At 44.9% G+C, this 24799-nt stretch overlaps 1 protein-coding gene across 1 annotated transcript in view; it reads left to right on the forward strand.

The window, feature by feature from the left end:
• Positions 1 to 24799, forward strand: part of COL4A5 (collagen type IV alpha 5 chain) — a 254829-nt gene that overhangs the window by 118521 nt on the left and 111509 nt on the right. The window lies entirely within an intron of this gene.

Here is a 24799-nt window from a genome sequence, read left to right on the forward strand (position 1 = left end):
GCGCTAGATAGCAGAAAAGCCGGTTATTCAATTCTCCTTCACAAACCTGACAGGATAGGAGACATGGTTTACATACAGTAAACCATTTCATATCCCTTATTTTATTACATATTCCTGACTACTAATGTAAGAAGTGTCTGTGTGTAAAATTTGAGGGCTCTAGCTGTTAAAATAAAGGGTTAAATCACGGAAAAAATTGGCGTGGGCTCCGCTAATGCAACTGTGCTCTTGACTGTAAAATCTGGGCAATGAATAGAATGCAGGGGAACGTAGCTACCTAGACTTGCGGTGCTGCGCCCCCTGCTGGTATAAACTCATATGAACTCTAGCGTGAGAAAATATTCAGAAAAATTCCCATGCTAGAGTTCATCTGAGGTTAGGCCAGCAGGGGGCGCAGCACCGCAAGTCTAGGTAGCTACGTTCCCCTGCTTCCCATTCATTCCCCACTTTTTACAGTCAGGAGCACAGCTGCATTAGCAGGCTCCTGGCTGTAAAATTATTTAACCCCTTCAGATGGATTTACAGCGTGGGACAAGACTGAACGACGGAAGGTATGGGATATTGTTGATTTGTTATTTTAACTTTGTTTCAGGTGACAAGGGTCTTCAATTGGATTAAGAGTATAATAAACTACTACTACACCCTGTGTCTTTATTTCATTAAAATACTTTATTCCTAATGTGTGTGTGTTTTATTAACCATTTACTAGTATTGGATTAATAATGGATGGGTGTCTTATTGACGCCTCTCCATTTTTAACCTGGCTTAATGTCACCTTACAATAGCAAGGTGACATTAACCCTTTATTACCCCATATCCCACCGCTACTCGGGAGTGGGAAGAGAGTGGCCAAGTGCCAGAATAGGCGCATCTTCCAGATGTGCCTTTTCTGGGGTGGCTGGGGGCAGATGTTTGTAGCCAGGGGGGGCCAATAACCATGGACCCTCTCTAGGCTATTAATATCTGCCCTCAGTCACTGGCTTTACCACTCTGGCGGTGAAAATTGCACGGGAGCCCACGCCAATTTTTTCCGTGATTTAACCCTTTATTTTAACAGCTAGAGCCCCCAAATTTTACACACAGACAATTCTTACATTAGTAGTCAGGAATATGTAATAAAGTAAGAGATATGAAATGGTTTACTGTATGTAAACCATGTCTCATATCCTGTCGGGTTTGGGAAGGAGATAGCCAAAGCCGGCAATTGAATTACCGGCTTTTCTGCTATCTTGCGCTGCATTATATATATATATATATATATATATATATATATATATATATATATATATATATATATATATATATATATATATATATATATATATATATATATATATATATATATATGTGTCTCACTGACATATATATGTATATATACCTATTCTATGTGTATATATCTATTCTATTCTAACCTGTCAGTGTGATTTTACTGTACACCGCGCTGAATTACCGGCTTTTCAAAGGACACTGGTGCGTAAAAATCGGACAGAACTCGCATGGTGCATTTTTTCTCGCACCCATTGACTTACATACGCAGCATGTTGCGATTTTTTTCTCAGTCCAATTTCGGCTGAGAAAAAAATCGCAAATGAAAAGACACCTATTGAATAACATTCGTCGGAGTGCAATCCGATTTTTTATCGGATTGCACTCATATTTTTTCCTCGCAAGTGGAAATGAGCCCTTAGGGTATGTTTCCACGTTCAGTTTTGCTTCAGGCTTTGGTCAGGATTTTACCTGCATAAAACTGCACCTGAGGTCACTGGCAGGTCACCTGCGGTGTACCTGCGTGTTTTGCTCATAGTAGCAACATGCTGCGTTTCGAAAAAACGCACCACGCATGCGTTTTCGCGGCAAAAACGCATGCGTTTTTTAACGCATAGTGGAGTCTGGATTTCATGAAATCCCATCCACTATGCTGTAACATCTGGACGCTGCGTTTTTGACGCTGCCGAAAAACGCAGCGTCAAAAACGCAGCGTTTCCTGAACGTGGAAACATACCCTCAGATGCAGAAAAGCTGAAGGTAAAAAACGTGGTGGACACACATCAAAAACACTTGTAATATGCGCCTAAGTATATTAATAAAATGTAGTAAATTCCAAATACCAGGAAGTATCAAAAACAAAACGGCTTTATTTAAAGCATTTCACATCATAGACTTTTGCAGCATAAAAGATTCGATAAAAAAATCAATAAAAATTATTGTTTAAAAAAACGCATGTAAAAAATGCACACAAAAACGCTATGAAAAACTGTAAGTCATCTAAATTTAAATAATACGTGCAGACATTTTGCAACGATAAAAGCTCATCGTGAGAACCCAAACCAAGAGTGGGTGAAAAATGCAGAAGTGGTGATGTGTTTCTATGATACTTTATACCTTTCCGCTCCTGGTTTTGGATTACAAATATTGCTGTACAAAATGGACCAAATACTCAACGTGTGAACGTGACCCAATGATCTGGCACATGTTACTTGAGTGCTCCCTTTATTAAGACAAAACGCCAGTCTTGGGCTGCGTTCCAATGATGAGCTTTTTGGTTGGGTTTTTGATGTTATAGAATTTCTGCACCATTTCTGTACCCAATAAGTGAAATAGGTTAGGCTACTTTCACACTAGCGTCGTGCACTGCACGTCGCTATGCGTCGTTTTGTAGAAAAAACGCATCCTGCAAAAGTGCTTGCAGGATGCGTTTTTTCTACATAGACTTGCATTAGCGACGCATTGCCACACGTCGCAACCGTCGTGCGATGGTTGCGTTGGTCCGTCGCCATCAAAAAACGTTGCATGTAACGTTTTTTCGTGCCTCGTGCCCATCTTTTCCGACCGCGCATGCGCAGCCGGAACTCCGCCCCCGCCTCCCCGCACCTCACAATGGGGCAGCGGATGCGTTGAAAAACAGCATCTGCTGCCCCCGTTGTGCGGCGCATTCACTGCTAGCGTCGGTACGTCGCAACGACTCAATTCGTCGTACGACGCTAGTGTGAAAGTAACCTTAGTAGCATTTTTTAGAACATATGCAGTGTAAAATACTCACCCAAAATTCTTTGTGGGAACGTAGCCTTCATTGTTTGGTGCAAATTACATCTGCTGCGTGCCTCCATCAGAAATGTTTTTCCAGTGGTGTACATTTCTGGCATAATTTACACCCCTTTTGTGGCATATCTATGATATATTTGCTGTTGGGAGGCCTTGGCCTAGCCCCATCGCAACCCTCTTCAACAATGCTTTTTAAAAGTGCACTGGACTGGTATAAAAACACTATGGCGAGTGCAATGCGAGAAACTCACGCGAGTCTCTCGCCTCAATACCCGACACTGCGGCTGGCACTCCGGACCGGAGTGTGCAGCTGCATGTATTTCTATGCTTCCGCACACTCCGTTCCCGAGTGTCGGCGGCAGTGCCGGTTATTGATGCGAGAGACTGCTCGAGTTTCTAGCATTGCACTGGCAAGTGTGACCCCGGTCTAAAAGTCGCGAACATAATTGCACAATTTCAAGTTGTGCAAATACATTGCAAGATTTTAACAAGTTTTACACCAGAATTCCACCGTAAACTGCTATATAGTAGATGTTATTTGTTTTTTTTCGTTATAACCCCCCATGCTTTACTCACCACCCCCGTGTCCAGTGCTGAGGGCCCGCCGCTGCTACCAGAGTCAGTTATTGGCTGCAGCAGCTCTGATGTCACATCAACAACCAATCACTGAGCTCAACCTGTCTGCCCATGAAGCTGGAATGCCCCTCTCAGAGCTGCTAAGTGCATGTGTGCTGTCAGAGCTGCAACAAATAACAGTGGCAGAGACTCAATGCTGGACCTGGGTAGGGTGAGAAAAGCCCTTTGTTATAAAAAAAAAAAAACTGCATCTGCAAACAGGGATTTTCTGAAAAGGGACAACCCCTTTAATAGCAGCTCTGGCAAGATAGCCACCTCTCCTAATAATGTGCAGAAAACATTTTTAAATAAAAAAATACAATCTAAAATCTAGAAAAAAAAGAAAAATGTAGGAAAAAGTATATTTATAGAATTCTATCAAAATGCAGAAAAGAAAATACAGTGTGTCCATAAAGTCATGGCGCACTTTTGACCAGTCACAGGATCTAATTATAGCTTACATTTTGGCGCCTGTGGAGGCTATACGGGATAGCTACCTAAGGGCTGTCCCACACGTCCAGATAATTCCGGTACCGGAATAAATCGGTACCGGAGTTATCCGTGTCCGTGTGCCTGGGAACTCACGGAGGCCATACGTGCGGCACACGTGTGCCGCCCGTATGGCGAGTGGGTACCACACGGAGCGTGTGGTACCCACTCTGCATGGTGCTGAAGCTGCGATTCATATCTTCCCTGCAGCAGCGTTTGCTGCAGAGAAAATATGAAGAATAGTGTTAAAAATAAAGATCTATGTGTCCGCCGCCCCCCCACCCCCTGTGCGCCCCCCCGCTGGTCAGAAAATACTTACCCGCTCCCTCGCTGCTTCCTGGTCTGGCCGCGGCTTCTAGTGTATGCGGTCACGTGGGGCCGATCATTTACAGTCATGAATATGTGGCTCCACCTCCCATAGGGGCGGAGCCGACTATTCATGATTGTAAATGATCGGCCCCACGTGACCGCATACAGTAGGAGGCGCGGGGCAGAGAGGAAGGAGTGACAGCCAACGTGGGAGCGGGTGAGTATTTTCTGACCAGCGGGGGGGCGCACAGGGGGTGGGGGGGCGGCGGACACCTAAATCTTTATTTTTAACACTATTCTTCATATTTTCTCTACAGCAAACGCTGCTGCAGGGAACATATGAATCACGGCTTCAGCACCATGTGGGGGGGACAGCGCTTACTGTAGCGCTGTCTCCTGCACGCACACGGACCCCAGACGGAGAATGTCCGTGTGAGGTCCGTGTTTTACACGGACCCATTGACTTTAATGGGTCCGTGCAATACGTGCGCTCCCACGAACACTGACATGTCTCCGTCTTTGGCACACGGAGACACGGTCCGCAAAAAATCAATGACATCTGCACAGATGCATTGATTTTTATGGGTCTACGTGTGTCAGTGTCTCCGGTACGTGAGGAAACTGTCACCTCACGTACCGGAATCACTGACGTGTGAAACCGGCCTAAGGAGCCCTAAAAAATCTGTGCATGCGTGTGCTCGACAATTACACCTAAGCAAGACTACAGTTCATAAGGTGTTAAAGAAACGTCTCGTTTTACCGAGTACAAATTGCGGCTGTTGCACGCTATCAAACCGGCGAATAGACCCAAACGATGCGCAATTGCTACAGATATGCTTCATGAGATCAACAATGATGCAAGATTTTTTCAGAAGATTGTGTTTAGCGATGAGGCAACCTTCCATATCTGTGGACATGCTCATCGCTATAACATCCGAATATGGGCTGCTGAACATCCTCATGCCTACGTTGAGTACGAACGTAACACCTCTAAAGTGAATGTGTGGTGTGGCCTGATGCATGATAAGGTGATAGGCCCATTTTTTTTTGCGGAGCTGTCTGTGACGGCAGACACGTATCTTGACATGATGGAATTGTATGCAGTGCCACAATTTCCAGAAGGTGTCATCTTTCAACAAGACGGCGCTCCTCCACACTACGCCACCATTATTCGTGAGTTTCTCGATAGTACATTACCCCAGCAATGGATAGGCAGGGGTTCTGTCAAGCCGTGGCCACCACGATCCCCGGATCTGACGCCTTTAGACTTTTACTTTTGGGGTTATGTGAAGCAACATATGTGTACATTGAACGTATCAACGACATTAATCACTTAAAACAGAGAATCAGTTATTCACTCTGTTACACCAGACGTCCTTACCCGTGTGTGGCAAGAACTGCACTATCGTTTGGATGTGTGTAGGGCAACAAATGGAGCCCACATCGAACAACACTGAATAGGTATGAAAATGGGAGAGTTTTTCTTTTATTTGAAGCAGATTTCACATTTCTATCGTTTTTTTGTTGCTTTCCAGTAGCTGGTCAAAAGTGCACCATGAATTTACGGACACACTGTATATCTAATTTTAATGATTGAAATATATACTGGTAGGTGATGCATTCCCTTTATTGTAGCAGAGCTGAGTTTGTGACTTAGGGCTCATTTCCACTTGCAAGGAAAACGGACGAGTGCAATCCGATAAAAAATCGGATTGCACTCGGACCAATGTTATTCAATAGGTGTCTTTTCATTTGCGATTTTTTTTCTCAGCCGAAATCGGACTGAGGAAAAAATCGCAGCATGCTGCGTATTGCTGCAATTCTCAGACGAGACTCGCCAATGCCAGTCAATGGGTGCAAGAAAAAAATCGCACAGCACTCGCACCATGCGAAGAAGATGGAAGATGCGCCTTTCCTGGCACTTGGCCACTCTCTTCCCACTCCTGTGTAGCGGTGGGATATGGGGTAATGAAGGGTTAATGTCACCTTGCTATTGTAAGGTGACATTAAGCCAGAATAATAATGGAGAGGCGTCAATTATGACACCTATCCATTATTAATCCAATTGTGCGAAATGGTTAATAAAACACACACATTTTTACAAAGTATTTTAATGAAATAACCGCACAGGGTGTTTTAATATTTTATTAGACTCTTAATCCACCTGAAGACCCTCGTTCTGTAAAAAAGGTAAAATAAAAAATCACCAATATCCCATACCTTCCGTCGTTCAGGTCACGTCCCACGATGTAAATCCATCTGAAGGGGTTAAATCATTTTACACCCAGGCTCGAGTTCATATGAGGACATCCAGCAGAGGGCGCATCACCGCGACTCAAGGTAACTACAGGACATTCCCCTGCATTCCATTCATTCACCAAGTTTTAGGATATGTTTCCACGGTCAGGAAACGCTGCTTGTTTGACGCTGCGCAGAGCTGCAGCGTCAAACACGCAGCGTCCAGATGTTCCAGCATAGTGGATAGGATTTTATGAAATCCCGTCTCCACTATGCGTGGAAACCCGCACGCGGCGGCCCTGCGACTCCGGACATGCTGCGCGTCTTTTCAGATCGCAGCATGTCCGTACACCTTGCGGGGACGCAGCATCCCCGCAAGGCATATCACAGGGCCCTATGGGACAGAGCGATCATCCCGGATGTGAAGAGTTAACACATCCGGCATGATCGCGTCCCAGAAAGGGGGCGGGGCTTAGCGCCGAGCGGCTTCGCCGCTGCGGCGATACCGCCGGCCATCCTGAACGTGGAGACATAGCCTGACAGACAGGAGCGACTGCGTTAGCAGAGCTAATGTATGTAAACCATGTCTCATATCCTGTCGGGTTTGTGAAGGAGATAGCAAAAGCCGGCAATTGAATTGCCGGCTTACTGCTATCTAGCGCTGCATTAAATATATATATACAGTATGTACATCGCGCAGAATTACCGGCTTTTCAAAGGACACCGGTGCGTAAAAATCGGACAGCATACGGATGTCATACGGATGTTGCGATAAAAAAATCGCATGACACTCGCATGACAATCGCATGATATTCCTCCGTTTTTTCGGTCCGTAAATCGGACCGTTTTGTCTCTCGCAAGTGGAAATGAGCCCTAACCACTAGAACTGTTCAAAAACCTACTCTATAATATTATAGGGAATCTGTCACCCCCTGGGACGTTTTTAACCTATTAAAAATCCCGAGCCTGGGCCTTCAGTAACGCGATTACACATCACTTTTCCACCCTTAATACACATATTTTAATGGAGTTGTGCTCTGTTTAATGCATGTGTAATATATCTAATTATTATATGTTTTTACAAATTGTCCAGCTATCACTTATTAGTCCAGAATCAGACAGGAGACATGCGCTATTGCACAGGCTTGTTGATGCCAGGTACTGGGCGGTGTGCTTATTCTGCTGTCATGCTATCAATCAGACAGGAGGCAGCATGTGCTCTGTTGCAGCATGTGCTCAGTTGCAGCATGTGCTCAGTTGCAGCATGTGCTCAGTTGCAGCATGTGCTTAGTTGCAGCATGTGCTCAGTTGCAGCATGTGCTCAGTTGCAGCATGTGCTCAGTTGCAGCATGCTTAGCACACGTTTCATTGTACAAGTCTTGCATTTTTGATGAAGTGATTATTTGAGGCTGCTTTACGTAAAGAATGTCGATCAGAAACACTGCATCACAGTTAGGTCTCACTGAAGTGTCCGTTTTTTTTGGTGTACGAGAAAACAAATGGACCGTTTTTTTATCCGCTCTAAAAATGCAATAAAAAGTGAAAAGTTTGATATCATGGTACTCCTACTGACCTAAAGAATGATATTGAACATAATATTTACTGTACAATGAATGTCATAAAAACATTCCCTACCGCATCCGTAAAAAAACAATGCTGGAATTGTTGGGGAAAGGTTTTTTTTGCCATTTCACAGCATTTGGAATAATTTTAACGTTTCCTGTACATTACATGGTAAAATGAATGGTGTTATCCAAAAGTACAACTCATTCACTCAAAAAACAAGCCGTCATACATCTATGTGGAAAATGAAAAACATTACTGCTCTTTGAAGAAGGGGAGGAAAACACAAAAGCGAAAAAAAAAATGAACACAGAGGGAAGGGGTTGAACTGTAAAAAAAACAAAATGGAAGCTCAGGAAATGTGCGCAGCTCCTGTCCACGGCTAAAGAAATCTGATCTGGACTGTAGACTGGGGTTGCACAAAGCTATCCACTCTTCTCTACTTCTGGCAATTAGTGTTAAGGTCAAGAGGGGTCATTTTTTATCTTAGTTTTCCACTGTTCCTCAGAGTATTCTGCCTTTTTATTTAGTGCTAATTGCTACCATCTTTCCATCTTTACAGCCCGAAACACCATGTCTGTGAATTGAGATACTGATTTGGCTTTTATCCTAAGGCCGGGATCACACATGCGAGAAATACGTCCGAGTCTCGCATGGTAATACCCGGCATTGCCGCCGTCTCTCTGGAGCGGAGCGTGCGGCTCCATGTATTGCTATGCAGCCGCACTCTCCGCTCCTGAGTGACGGCGGCAATGCCGGGTATTACCATGCGAGACTCGGACATATTTCTCACATGTGTGATCCCGGCCTAAGGCCGGTTTCACACGTCAGTGGCTCTGGTACGTGAGGTGACAGTTTCCTCACGTACCGGAGACACTGACACACGTAGACCCATAAAAATCAATGCATCTGTTCAGATGTCATTGATTTTTTGCGGACCGTGTCTCCGTGTGCCAAACACGGAGACATGTCAGTGTTCGTGGGAGCGCACGGATTACACGGACCCAATAGAGTCAATGGGTCCGTGTAAAACACGCACCTCACACGGACATTCTCCGTCTGGGGTCCGTGTGCGTGCAGGAGACAGCGCTACAGTAAGCGCTGTCCCCCCCACATGGTGCTGAAGCCGCGATTCATATGTTCCCTGTAGCAGCGTTTGCTGCAGAGAAAATATGAATAATAGTGTTTAAAAGACAGATCTATGTGTCCGCCGCCCCCCCACCCCCTGTGCGCCCCCCGCTGTCCTGAAAATACTCACCCGCTCCCTTGTTGGCTGTAGCTTCTTCCTGGTCTGGCAGCGGCTTCTCTACTGTATGCGGTCACGTGGGGCCGCCGATTACACTTCATGAATATGTGGCTCCACCTCCAATAGGGGTGGAGCCGCTTATTCATGAGTGTAAATGAGCGGCCCCACGTGACCGCATACACTAGAAGCCGCGGCCAGACCAGGAAGCAGCGAGGGAGGCGGGTAAGTATTTTCTGACCAGCGGGGGGGGCGCACAGGGGGTGGGGGGGCGTCGGACACATAGATCTTTATTTTAAACACTATTAGGCCGGCGTCACACTGGCGAGTTTTACGGACGTAAGAGCGCAGAAACTACGTCCGTAAAACTCGCATTACATACGGCACAATTATTCTCAATGGGGCTGCTCCTATTAGCCGTATATTACGGTTCAGTATTATACGGCTTTCTACGGCCGTACAAAATCGCAGCATGCTGCGTTTGTCAGCGTATTGCGCAAAAAAAATCGCTAATGAAAGTCTATGGGGGCGAGAAAAATACGGATTCCACACGGACCTGCAGTGTGACTTGCGAGAAATACGCAGCGGTGTTAGTGAAAAGTCGGTAATTCAATTGCCGGCTTTTCATTTCTCCTGCACAAACCCGACAGGATATGAGACATGGTTTACATACAGTAAACCATCTCATATCCCCTTTTTTTTTGCATATTCCACACTACTAATGTTAGTAGTGTGTATGTGCAAAATTTCAGCGCTGTAGCTGCTGAAATAAAGGGTTAAATGGCGGAAAAAATTGGCGTGGGCTCCCGCGCAATTTTCTCCGCCAGACTGGTAAAGCCAGTGACTGAGGGCAGATATTAATAGCCAGGAGAGGGTCCATGGTTATTGGCCCCCCCGTGGCTAAAAACATCTGCCCCCAGCCACCCCAGAAAAGGCACATCTGGAAGATGCGCCTATTCTGGCACTTGGCCACTCTCTTCCCACTCCCTGTAGCGGTGGGATATGGGGTAATGAAGGGTTAATGTCACCTTGCTATTGGAAGGTGACATTAAGCCAGATTAATAATGGAGAGGCGTCAATTATGACACCTATCCATTATTAATCCAATTGTTGGAAAGGGTTAAAAACACACACACACATGATTTAAAAGTATTTTAATGAAATAAACACAGCGGTTGTTGTAATAATTTATTGTTCTCTCAATCCAACACCCTCGCTTGGAAAAATAATAAACGCACAAGATACATACCTTCTGGTGAACCGTCTCGTCCCACGATGTAATCCATCTGAAGGGGTTAACTAATATTACAGGCAGGAGCCCTGCTAAATGCAGCGGTGCTCCGTGCCTGTAATCCCCGGCGAATGAATGAAATGTAGGTCATTGACCTACATTTCCTTCAGTCGCGGTGATACGCCCCCTGGTGGATGTCCTCATATGACCTGGAGCGTGGGAAAAAGTTCCCAGGCTGTAGTTCATGAGAACATCCAGCAGGGGCGCATCACCACGACTCAATGTAAGTACAGATCACTGCTTTCCTTTCAGCACCCGCGGATTACAGGCACGGAGCACAGCTGCATTTAGCAGGGCTCCTGCCTGTAATATTAGTTAACCCCTTCAGATGGATTACTTCGTGGGACGAGACGGTTCACCAGAAGGTATGTATCTTGTGCGTTTATTATTTTTCCAAGCGAGGGTGTTCCTGATGGATTGAGAGAACAATAAATTATTACAACAACCGCTGTGTTTATTTTATTAAAATACTTTTAAATCATGTGTGTGTGTGTTTTTAACCCTTTCCAACAATTGGATTAATAATGGATAGGTGTCATAATTGACGCCTCTCCATTATTAATCTGGCTTAATGTCACCTTCCAATAGCAAGGTGGCATTAACCCTTCATTACCCCATATCCCACCGCTACAGGGAGTGGGAAGAGAGTGGCCAAGTGCCAGAATAGGCGCATCTTCCAGATGTGCCTTTTCTGGGGTGGCTGGGGGCAGATGTTTTTAGCCACGGGGGGGCCAATAACCATGGACCCTCTCCTGGCTATTAATATCTGCCCTCAGTCACTGGCTTTACCATTCTGGCGGAGAAAATTGCGCGGGAGCCCACGCCAATTTTTTCCGCCATTTAACCCTTTATTTCAGCAGCTACAGCGCTGAAATTTTGCACATACACACTACTAACAGTAGTGTGGAATATGCAAAAAAAAAGGGGATATGAGATGGTTTACTGTATGAAAACCATGTCTCATATCCTGTCGGGTTTGTGCAGGAGAAATGAAAAGCCGGTAATTGAATTACCGGCTGTTCACAGATATCGCGCTGAATGAAATATAAATACAGAATATATATATATGTGTCTCAATGACATATATATATATATACTGTATACATGTTTTCCCGAACATTTGAGCACATAAATCCATTAGATGTCGGTTTTGCAAGCCTGCGCGAAAATCTCGCAGTACGGATGCCATACGGATTACATACCGAGGATGCCATGCGCAAAATACACTGACACACCCTGACTACGGATCACTATTTTGGGAACATTTCTCCGTATTACGGCCGTAGTACGGACGTAAAAAACGGACCGTATTGTCTTACGCCGAGTGTGACGCCGGCCTTATTCATATTTTCTCTGCAGCAAACGCTGCTGCAGGGAACATATGAATCCGCGATGCAGGGTACCACACGCGTGGGTACCACACGCTCCGTGTGGTACCCACTCACCATACGGGCGGCACACGTGTGCCGCACGTATGGCCTACGTGAGTTCCCAGGCACACGGACACGGATAACTTCGGTACCGATTTATTCCGGTACCGGAATTATCTGGACGTGTGGGACAGCCCTAAGTCATATTGCATGACTCGTTAAAGTTTTCCCACGCTCGAGTTCATATGAGGACATCCAGCAGAGGGCGCATCACCACTACTCAAGGAAACTACAGGACATTCCCCTGCTTTCCCTTCATTCCCCGGGGTTTTACAGCCACGAGCACTGCATTAGCACAGCTCCTGGGTGTAAAATGATTTAACCCCTTGAGATGGATTTACATCGTGGGACGTGACCTGATCGTCGGAAGGTATGGGATATTGTTTTTTATTTTTACTTTGTTACAGAACGAGGGTCTTCAGGTGGATTAAGAGAATGATAAAATATTACAACACCCTGTGTCTTTATTTCATTAAAGTACTTTGTAATAATGTGTGTGTGTTTTATTAACCATTTCCTACTTTTGGATTAATAATGGATAGGTGTCATAATTGATGCCTCTCCATTATTAACCTGGCTTAATGTCACCTTACAATAGCAAGGTGACATTAACCCTTCATTACCCCATATCCCAATGCTATACGGGAGTGGGAAGAGAGTGGCCAAGTGCCAGAATAGGCGCATCTTCCAGACGTGCCTTTTCTGGGGTGGCTGGGGGCAGATGTTTTTAGCCGGGGGGGGGCAATAACCATGGACCCTCTCTAGGCTATTAACATCTGCCCTCAGTCACTGGCTTTACCACTCTGGTGGAGAAAATTGCGCGGGAGCCGCGCCATTTTTTTCTGCGATTTAACCCTTTAATTTAATAGCTAGAGCCCCCAAATTTGACACATAGACACTTCTGACATTAGTGAAGAGGAATATGTAATAAAAGAAGGGATATGAGATGGTTTACTGTATGTAAACCATGTCTCATATCCTGTCGGGTTTGTGAAGGAGAAATGAAAAGCCGGCAATTGAATTAGCGGCTTTTAAGCTATCTAGCGCTGCATTAAATATAAATATATATATATATATATATATATATATATATATATATATATATATATATATATATGTGTCTCACTGACATATATATATGTATATATACCTATTCTATGTGTATATATCTATTCTATTCTAACCTGTCAGTTTGATTTTACTGTACACAGCACTGATTTGCCAGCTTTTCAAAGGACACCGGTGCGTAAAAATCGGACAGCAATACGGATGTCATACGGATGTCATACGGATGTTGCGATAAAAAATCGCATGACACTCGCATGACAATCGAATGATTTACCTCTGTTTTTTCGCTCCGTAAATCGGACCGTTTTGTCTCTTGCAAGTGGAAATGAGCCCTAAGCATCAAATACGCACTTCTCCCATCAACGTTTCTTTCTTCTTAATATATTGCAGTCATCATATTATGATCAACATGTGTCCAATAATGCTTAGGGCACTTCATCAAAATGCAACAACAAAATCCCACATCATTAAATGTTTGGGACAAAGAAGAGATCCCACACAATATATTAAAATCAGTATTTTTATTCAGACCAAAAAGGCAGTAAACAACAATAAAAAAGCAAAATGCCGTCTAGAGGACGCCAGAAATATCTACGGTAATAGAAAATTCCCCACTCACAAACAATAGTCCATAATAAATGTCAAAAGGTGCCTTAAGGCCGGCCTCACACTCAGCGTATGTAAATACGGTCCGTTTTTTACGGCCGTAATACGCAGAAAAGTCCCCAAAATAGTGATTCGTATGTCATCCGTAGGCAGGGTGTGTCAGCGTATTTTGCGCATGGCATCCTCCGTATGTAATCCGTATGGCATCCGTACTGCGATATTTTCTCGCAGGCTTGCAAAACCGACATCTAATGGATTTATGTGCTCAAATGTTCGTTAAAACATATATACAGTATATATATATATATATATATATATATATATATATATATATATATATATGTCATTGAGACACATATATATATATTCTGTATTTATATTTAATTCAGCGCGATATATGTGAAAAGCCGGTAATTCAATTGCCGGCTTTTCATTTCTCCTTCCCAAACCCGACAGGATGAGACATGGTTTACATACAGTAAACCATCTCATATCCCCTTTTTTTTTTGCATATTCCACACTACTAATGTTAGTAGTGTGTATGTGCAAAATTTGGGCGCTGTAGCTGCTAAAATAAAGGGTTAAATGGCGGAAAAAATTGGCGTGGGCTCCCGCGCAATTTTCTCCGCCAGAGTGGTAAAGCCAGTGACTGAGGGCAGATATTAATAGCCTAGAGAGGGTCCATGGTTATTGGCCCCCCTGGCTACAAACATCTGCCCCCAGCCACCCCAGAAAAGGCACATCTGGAAGATGCGCCTATTCTGGCACTTGGCCTCTCTCTTCCCATTCCCGTGTAGCGGTGGGATATGGGGTAATGAAGGGTTAATGTCACCTTGCTATTGTAAGGTGACGTTAAGCCAGGTTAATAATGGAGAGGCGTCAATTATGACACCTATCCATTATTAATCCAATTGTATGAAAGGGTTAAAAAAACACACACATTATTAAAAAGTATTTTAATGAAATAAACACACAGGTTGTTTTAATATTTTATTGCTCTCTCAATCCACCTGAAGACCCTTGCTCTGAAAAATAATAAACCAACAATATACATACCTTCAGATGATCTGTCACGTCCCACGAAGTAAATCCATCTGAAGGGGTTAAATCATTTTACAGCCAGGAGCTGTGCTAAAGCACTCGCTCGTGCCTATAAACCCCCGGGTACTGAAAGGAAAGCAGGATGATCTGTACTTACCTTGAGTTGCGGTGATGCGCCCTCTGCTGGATGTCCTCATATGAACTCGAGCGTGGGAACTTTTCCAAGGCTCCAGTCTCTTGTCCCTGCATTTTTCATTCCCCTCTTCACCTCCTGACTCAGCTGCTCCCTCCTAATAGAGACTTTTGCAGTGACTCATGACTTATACAGTTAAAATTGACCTCCTGTTTCTACATAGAGCTAAGAAGGATTCAACTAGTCCATTTTTAATTATGTAATATCATAGACCTAATGGAAAAAGAGAAGAATATTTTTCAGACTATAAGACGCACCGGACCATAAGACACACCTAGGTTTTAGAGGAGAAAAATAGTAAAAAAAAATTGAAGCAAAAAATGTGGTCAATTTTGTACTAATATCCCCCATCATGGTATACATATGTACCCAATCCAGGTATACAAGACCCCCTCATCACCATCCTGGTATTCATGGTCCCTTCATCCCCATCGTGGTATGCATTGCCCCCTCATTTCTATTCTTGTATGCATGGCCACCTCATCTCTATTCTTGTATGCATGGTCCCCTCATCCCTATCCTGGTATGCATGGCCCCCTCATCCTTATCCTGGTATGCATGGCCCCCTCATCCCTATCCTGGTATGCACGGACCCCTCATCTCCATTGTGGTATGCATGGCCCCCTCATCATCATCCTGGTATTCATGGTCCCTTCATCCCCATCGTGGTATGCATTGCCCTCTCATTTATATCCTGGTATGCATGGCCCCCTCATCCCTAATCTAGTATTCATGGCCTCCATCCCCATCCTGGTATGCATAAAAAAAGAAAAACATAAAAAAAACCATAAACCATTCTACTTACCGTCCCTGCGCTCCCTCGCAGCGTTCTGTTGTAATGCTAGCAGCTGCTTTATGCTTGTAAGCAGCGCATGGCAGTGACGTCATGCGCTGCCTACAAGCCGAGGACAGCTGCCGGAATGCTCACTGCTCTCCACGCCGGAACTATGGGCATGTGGAGCAGTGAATATTCATTTCTCTTTAATAGCATGCACACTATTAGCCACTAGCCATTAGCGTCTTCCTGCAGTGACTGGATGATCACGTATACCCTCTACTAAAGAGAATGAATACTAAATATTAAAGAGACAGTCCCTCTGGATTGAGGCCGGCTGTCAGTCAGGGTCGGGGGCTTGGTTACAGATGCCGCACTGTATTCTCAAAGCGGTGACTGAACCCGCACCGACGCCGTGCCCCATTACTGAAACTGAATGCTCCTGGGGAGAATAAGGGTATGTGTCCACGTTCAGGAAACGCTGCGTTTTTGATGCAGCGTTGTTCCGCAGCGTCAAAAACGCAGCGTCCAGATGTTACAGCATAGTGGAGGGGATTTATTGAAATCCCGACTCCACTATGCGTTAAAAAACACATGCGTTTTTGCCGCGAAAACGCACATGCGGTGCGTTTTTTCAAAACGCAGCATGTTGCTACTATGAGCAAAACACGCAGGAACACCGCAGGTGACCTCAGGTGCATTTTTGGTCAGGATTTTACCTGCATAAAATCCTGACCAAAGCCTGAAGCAAAACTGAACGTGGACACATACCCTAAAGGTAATTTTCTCTCCGAAGCGTTTGGCTAAGTGCAGGGGCCAGGCAGGTTAGTAACACTATAAGGGTATGTGTCCACGTTCAGGAAACGCTGCGTTTTTGACGCTGCGTTTTTCCGCTGCGTCAAAAACGCAGCGTCCAGATGTTACAGCATAGTGGAGGGGATTTCATGAAATCCTGTCTCCACTATGCAGTAAAAGACGCATGCGACACACCCGAGAAAAAACTCAAGGACAACGCAGGTGACCTGCCAGTGACCTCAGGTGCAGATTTGGTCAGGATTTTACCTGCATAAAATCCTGACCAAATCCTGAAGCAATCCTGAACGTGGACACATACCCTAAGGGTATGTCTCAACGGTACGGATGGGCGGCGGTATCGCCGCAGCGGCGAAGCCGCTCGGCGCTAAGCCCCGCCCCCTTAATGGGACGCGATCATGCCGGATGTGTTAACTCTTCACATCCGGGATGATCGCTCTCTCCCATAGGGCCCTGTGATATGCCTTGCGGGGATGCTGCGTCCCCGCAAGGTGTACGGACATGCTGCGATCTGAAAAGACGCGCAGCATGTCCGTAGTCGCAGGGCCGCCGCGTGCAGGTTTCCACGCATAGTGGAGACAGGATTTCATCAAATCCCCTCCACTATGCTGGAACATCTGGACGCTGCTTGTTTGACGCTGCAGCGCTGCGCAGCGTCAAACAAGCAGCGTTTCCTGACCGTGGAAACATACCCTCAGGGTATGTTTCCACGTTCAGGAAACGCTGCGTTTTTGACGCTGCGTTTTTCTGCAGCGTCAAAAACGCAGCGTCCAGATGTTACAGCATAGTGGATGGGATTTTATGAAATCCAGACTCCACTATGCGTTATAAAACGCATGCGTTTTTGCCGCGAAAACGCATGCGTGGTGCGTTTTTTCGAAACGCAGCATGTTGCTACTATGAGCAAAACACGCAGGTACACCGCAGGTGACCTGCCAGTGAGCTCAGGTGCAGTTTTGGTCAGGATTTTACCTGCATAAAATCCTGACCAAAGCCTGAAGCAAAACTGAACGTGGAAACATACCCTCAGGGCTTGTTTCCATTTGCGAGAAACACGTCCGTGTCTCGCATGTGGAAACCAAGCTCTGGTGCCGGCACTTGGGAGCGGAGCGTGCGGCCGCATAGGAACACATGGAGCCGCACGCTCTGCTCTGGAGTGCCGGCGCCAGAGCTTGGTTTCCACATGCGAGACACGGACGTGTTTCTCGCAAATGGAAACAAGCCCTTAGCCTGAATATTACCCCCCGTCCCCCCCCCATATCTGCAGGTTAATAGTGTTTTTTCTGATGACAGGTTCCCTTTAAGCATATGGTGACACACACACAAGTCTATATTATGCAACAGAGTTAAAAATTAGGCAAAAAGAAATCTAAACTTACTGTCATATTTGGTCTAACCATACTGATATTAAAGGTAGGGTCACACAGTCGTATTTTCTCTCATCCAAGTGAATCGGGTCAGCTATGCAACTCACACTCTGATCAAACTCTGATTAGTGTGATCAGAGTGTGATCTAATTATCTCGGATGAGGAGAAGATGGAGAAAAAAAAATCTCCCATCTTCTCCATTGTGTCAATCCATGCAAATCAGACTGCACTCAAATGTAACCCGAGTGCAGTCCAATGTTTTCCTCATTCTTTGACTTCCCTGGCCATTTGCTGTCTGAATATCGGATCAAACTCGGGCATGCCGCTATTTTTTTTCCTCAGATCCGCTCGGTTCAAGTAAAAAATAAAACGTGCACAGCCTCATAGAATAATATTGGTCCGAGCGTGATCTGATGTTTTGTCGGATCGCACTCGGAGCAATAATATGGTCATCTGCACCTGCCCTGAGAGGTTACACATTATTTATGCCACACGGTGTGCTGCACAAAATGGTGACTGTAAGAAAAAAAAAGTTGATAAAAGTTATCAGTGACTGGGCTGATTGCTGCAGTTTTAATATAATCACTGTTTTCTAGCAGATCTCTAAATACTGAGCCCTGTATAACCGTGCCCACACAACTGATTGACAGCTTTCTGTGTACACTGCATAGGCAGAAAGCTGCCAATCATTGGTTGGGCGTGGTTATGCAAAGAACATGGACAATGGAGGACTACATGGCAGCAGGTTTATTAGTCCCCAAGTGATAAGTTTTCTGCTGATAAAGGAGTGGTTAATTATCAAAACTACATCAAGCAGCCCAGTAACACCGCTGGAATCAGGGTCTCTCTACTGTACATTATGCTGCTCTCAGATTGAGTGGCAAAAGCCTGGCGACACATTCCCTTTCATGGATACGAGAAGCTTGAAATTAGTTTTTTGCAAAAAAGAAAAACAGATGGTACGCCTACAGTGAAAATTGACACAAACAAAAATGGCTTAAGATTCAATTGGCACGATGATAAAAATTGTCCTTTTTTCACATATGCAAAAAAAAGCAAACAAACATAAAAATGTGTGTCTAAATGAGTCCTCGGGCTGAGACAAGAAAACCTCTCTTCAGTCTCTGACCACTGGAGGTGAAGCCACTGAAATGGCCAAATGCAACTCCGCTATGTTGTTTTTGTGACTTCCATAGAAGTGACTGGCAGGTATTGAATGAGTGTAATTCTGCACCCTTTCGGGTAAATTCAAACTGGGCGTATTGGTTTTTTTTCTGCAGCAAAACCTGATCTCTTGGCAGGAAGGAAGCTGCAGAAAAAATCATTTTGTGCTGCGTTATTGATGCGTTTTTTTTGCCGTGGTTTTGGCATGCTAGATTTGTCTCTTGTGCATGCTGGTAAAGTTTTAGTGTTGAAAAAAAAGTCCTATTCTATTGAATCAGGTTTTGGCACAAAAAACGCAGCAAAACCTGATACCTGCATTTTTGCTGCATTTTTTTTACTACCCTTTCAAGTCAATGGGTGAAAATGAAAAACGCTAAAAAAAAGTTGAAAGAAGTGACATGCCTTATGTCCAAAAAACATGCAAAGCACAAAATACTGATGACAAAAAAACAGTGTGTGCGTGAGATTTCTGAAATCTCATGGGCTTTGCTGGCTCTGTGAAAACCAGCTGAAAATTAGTGTAAAAAAATGCAGTAAAAAAATGCAGCAAAAACGCCCAGTGTGAACTTAGCCTTATTCGTTTTATGGAAACCTTGCCCCTTATGGCTGGAAACAGTTCAGTAAAATTGCATGGAAGTCTCTCGGAACAGATTCCTCAATGTTGCCTGCTGAATGCAGACTACCTACTTATGTGAGTCTGTATTTTACGTGTTGTGCGGAAACCGTGTTCTGCTCAGGGCTTTTCTAGAGAAAAGCTTAAGGCCGGGGTCACACTAGTGTATTGCATCTGATGAGAGAGCATCGGATGCGATATGCTAATGACCCTCGGCTCCTGCTCTGCTGCGAGTGGGAGCCGAGTGTCATGTGTCTGTGGTCCAAGACTCTCGCAGAGAGCGGATCGGAGCACAGCTTTCTCCATCTCCTCCATTGCCGGGGTCGGCGTATAACGCACATCACTCGGATGATATCAGCGTGATGTGCGCTGTCTCACTCACACCCATGGGGTTATATGGGTGCGAGTGAGCCGAGAGTGGGCCGAGTGTCCGTGACAGTCGCAGCATGCTGCTATTGTCTCGGACCGAGGACAAAAAATCGCCTGCTGGGAGCTGCCCCATATGTTAACATTGGTCCGAGTGCAATGCGATTTTTTATCGCATTGCACTCGTCCGTTTTAGTCACCAGTGTGACCCCGGCCTAAGGGGTTGTCCGGGCTTGGCAGAAAAGTATTATGTGACTGCTGAATCGTGATAGTTTGACCCCCTCTATGAAAGCAGACGTTTGGGCTGTTTGCGGGTTGAGAGCAATCAGGCTAATGTCTGCAATGAGAAAGATTATTCTCAAGTGGAAAATGTCCCAGGAACGGATGTCCCAGCAAATCGACACCAAATCAGACAGTGCAATGAGAGAAATTATAAGAAAAACCCAACAGCTCAGACTGTGAATTCCTCAGTGTAAATACATATCTGATTATGACAAAACCATCAATGCAACATTCATTATTAGGCCGGATGGTGTAACACTTGCGTGTGCAATGTGAGTTTTTCGCATTGCACACACAAGTGTGGCCCCGGCCTAATGAGCCAGATGGAGTAACTTTGAACTCCGTTTAGTCTATCCCTAATATTTCTTTTTTACACCCCATTATAATTAAATTCTGCAAAGCACTAACTAGTACGTTCAAAATGCTCATCCCACCCATACATGGACCTTGAGTAATGTCATTTTGGGGGGTTTCTGCAGTGTGATTGTATCTATTCCAGCTAAATTTGCACTGCAAATACTGCTCCTTTCTTTCCGAGTTCTGTTTTGTGCACAAATAATAGATTATGACCACAAATGGGGTGCAACTTTACATAGGAGAAATTGCACAGCAAATTGTGGGGTCCATTTTCTTCTTTTACCTTTGTGAAAATGAAAAATTTGGTTCTGAAGCAGGAAAAAAAAAATGTCATGTTTAATTTCTGTCTTCCAGTTTGCATTAATGTCTATGAAGCACCAACAAGGTTAACAAACTTACTACCATTGAACATGTTGAGGGGGTGCAGATTTTAAAATGGCATCTTCTTTGTTAGTTTTCTGATTTGTAGCCCTCTCAAAGTCACTGTTAAAGTGAAGCGGTCCCTAAAAATAAAGGTTTTGTGAAAAATTGCTGCTAAACTTTTAACCCGTCTTAGGCTACTTTCACACTAGCGTTAACTGCAATCCGTCACAATGCGTCGTTTTGCAGAAAAAACGCATCCTGCAAAAGTGCTTGCAGGATGCGTTTTTTCTCCATTGACTAACATTAGCGACGCATTGCGACGGATTGCCACACGTCGCAACCGTCGTGAGACGGTTGCGCCGTGTTGTGGCGGTCCACCAGGAGCAAAAAACGCTACATGTAACGTTTTTTGCTCCCGACGGTCTGCTTTTTCCGACCACGCATGTGCGGCCGGAACTCCGCCCCCACCTCCCCGCGCTTCCCTGCACCTCACAATGGGGCAGCGGATGCACTGGAAAAATGCATCCGCTGCCCCCGTTGTGCGGCGGAGACAACGCTAGCGTCGGGGACCTCGGCCCGACGCACTGCGACGGGCCGAGCCCGACGCTAGTGTGAAAGTAGCCATAGGGTGTGTGTCCACGGTCAGTAAACGCTGCTTGTTTGACGCTGCGCAGAGCTGCAGCGTCAAACACGCAGCGTCCAGATGTTCCAGCATAGTGGAGGGGATTTTTTGAAATCCCGTGTCCACTATGCGTGGAAACCCGCACGCGGCGGGCCTGCGACTCTGGACATGCTGCGCGTCTTTTCAGATCGCAGCATGTCCGTACACCTTGCGGGGACGCAGCGTCCCCGCAAGGCATAACGCAGGGCCCTATGGGAGGGGGGCGATGATCCCGGATGTGTACAGTTAACACATCCGGCATCATCGCGTCCCAGAAGGGGGCGGGGCTTAGCGCCGAGTGGCCTTGCCGCAATGGCGATACCGCCGGCCATCCTGACCGTGGATACGTACCCTAAGGGTATGTCCACGTTCAGGTTTGCTTCAGGCTTTGGTCAGGATTTTATGCAGGTAAAATCCTGACCAAAAATGCACCTGAGGTCACTGGCAGGTCACCTGCGGTGTGCCTGCGTGTTTTGCTCATTGTAGCAACATGCTGCGTTCTGAAAAAACGCACCACATGTGCGTTTTTGCGGGAAAAACGCATGCGTTTTTTAATGCACAGTGGAGACGGGATTTCATTAAATCCCCTCCACTATGCTGTAACATCTGGACGCTGCGTTTTTGACGCTGCGGCTCAGCGCTGCGTCAAAAACGCAGCGTTTCCTGAACGTGGACACATACCCTAACACTCTAACAAAAAGTCATTTAAAAAATATTGCTGATGTGAAGTAGACATGGGATAAATGTTATTTATTCATTATTTTTATTGGTATGACCTGTGTTTAAAGGCATAAAAATTCAAAATTCACAATTTGCGACTTTTTAAAACTTTTTGTCAAATTTTATGTTTTATGCATAAATAAACACAAATATTATGAACCTAAATTTACTACGATCAAGAAGTCGAATGTGACACAAATAATCAGATTCACTGGGATATGTTAAAGCGTTCCAGAGTTATTACCACACATAGTGACACTGGTCAGATTTAAACATTTTTTTAGCCTAGTCAAGAAAGACTTTGTGGTTAAGGGGTTAAATACATCCGTATGGTTCCAAAAATATGGGCCTTTTTATTTGCAACTTATTTTTATGACTTTTATAATGGGGCGTGGCCCACAGGATCCTCAGGGGCGTGTCTTTAGGCTGCTCTGCATTATAAAAATCAGCAATAAATAAATATATAGGCCTTGATCTCTGGGACCATATGGCGGATTCTAAAAACCCAAATAAATAGAATACTAAGAGGAGCAGCTGGAATGAAATGAGAGCAATAACTGACCACTTTTGACCTACTCACAGGTCCTCTTTAAATCCATTTAGGAGCAAGGTGGGGGGAGGGGATGAATGGGGGCTCAGAAGAGAAAACAGCTATTGGTCTGCAAGGTAATGGTATGGATTTGGAATTTCACTTTGCGGCCCTCCTTCATTTTAACAAGACACCGGATGATAGATGGTGGGAATTTTTATTCATAAATAGTATAAATCGTTGTTAGAAACCTATACTGGAAGGTGACATGCGACACTTAACCAAAATGACTCTAAACAACTCACAGACTACTAAGATTGTAATTATTCTTTACATTTCATTTCTTTATCTGCAAAAAGGATCAATCTCCTCTTTTGCAAAGAAACTGAAAGTGGATCAGTCATCAGATTTACAATACAAAATGCAAAGATTATGAAACAGATCTATTGGACCTGATGAGGCTGGTGTATTTATTTTGAAGATCCAAATAAAAATGGCTATATAATCCTTCATAGAAGTTTAACTCAATCTCCCCTTCAACCTTACCCTAGTCTGATGGGGATTCCTCCCTGCTGATATCTCACACTGCTCATTACAAGCTGCAACTGCCAAATAGGCCAGGTGGGCAGAGACTGAATACACTTGGACTCATGAGTATTTTTTTGGATTCATTAAAGCATACCTAAACTTTTTTTTTAAAAAAAGTGATACTGCCGGACTCTGCACCATAATTTGTTTTACAAAATCACTCTACTAGAGGTTTTTCTGTTGACACACATCATGGTCCACCCAAAGTCTGTGTTGTGAGCTGAACTAACCTAGGCAAGGCTATCAATATGATGGCAGTTCTGCAAGCAAACGCAGACGGGGCAGCAGTGGAGACTCGTCACTGGACCTGGGAAGGGTGGGTAGAGTATCACTTTGTTTTTGTTTTTTTTTATGTTACACTGCCTTTGAGGACAGAACTTTTCTGAAGCCAGAAAACCCCTTTAGCCTATGTTCACATGTTGCATTTTTTTCCGCAGGCAAAACATGCTCTTTTGGCAGTAAAGAAGCTGCTTACAAAAAGAGGTTTTTGTCTCTTGTGCATATTAATAAAGTTTAGTGGCCCCAGAAAAATAATGATTTAACATCCTTAGGGTATGTTTCCACGGTCAGGAAACGCTGCTTTTTTGACGCTGCGCAGAGCTGCAGCGTCAAAAAAGCAGCGTCCAGATGTTCCAGCATAGTGGAGGGGATTTTATGAAATCCCGTCTCCACTATGCGTGGAAACCCGCACGCGGCGGCCCTGCGACTCCGGACATGCTGCGCGTCTTTTCAGATCGCAGCATGTCCGTACACCTTGCGGGGACGCAGCGTCCCCGCAAGGCATATCACAGGGCCCTATGGGAGCGAGCGATCATCCCGGATGTGAAGAGTTAACACATCCGGCATGATCGCGTCCCAGGAAGGGGGCGGGGCTTAGCGCCGAGCGGCTTCGCCGCTGCGGCAATCCCGCCGGCCATCCTGACCGTGGAAACATACCCTTAGGTATTTGTACCAAAAACGAAGGAAAAACTGATACCTGCATTTTTTTGCTGCGTTTTTGGATTTACTCATTATTTCCTATGGGTGAAAAAACGCTGCAAAATTTGCAGAATAAGCACTGAAATAAGTGACA

Source organism: Ranitomeya variabilis, chromosome 2, assembly GCF_051348905.1.
Source record: "Ranitomeya variabilis isolate aRanVar5 chromosome 2, aRanVar5.hap1, whole genome shotgun sequence".
NCBI lineage: Eukaryota > Metazoa > Chordata > Amphibia > Anura > Dendrobatidae > Ranitomeya > Ranitomeya variabilis.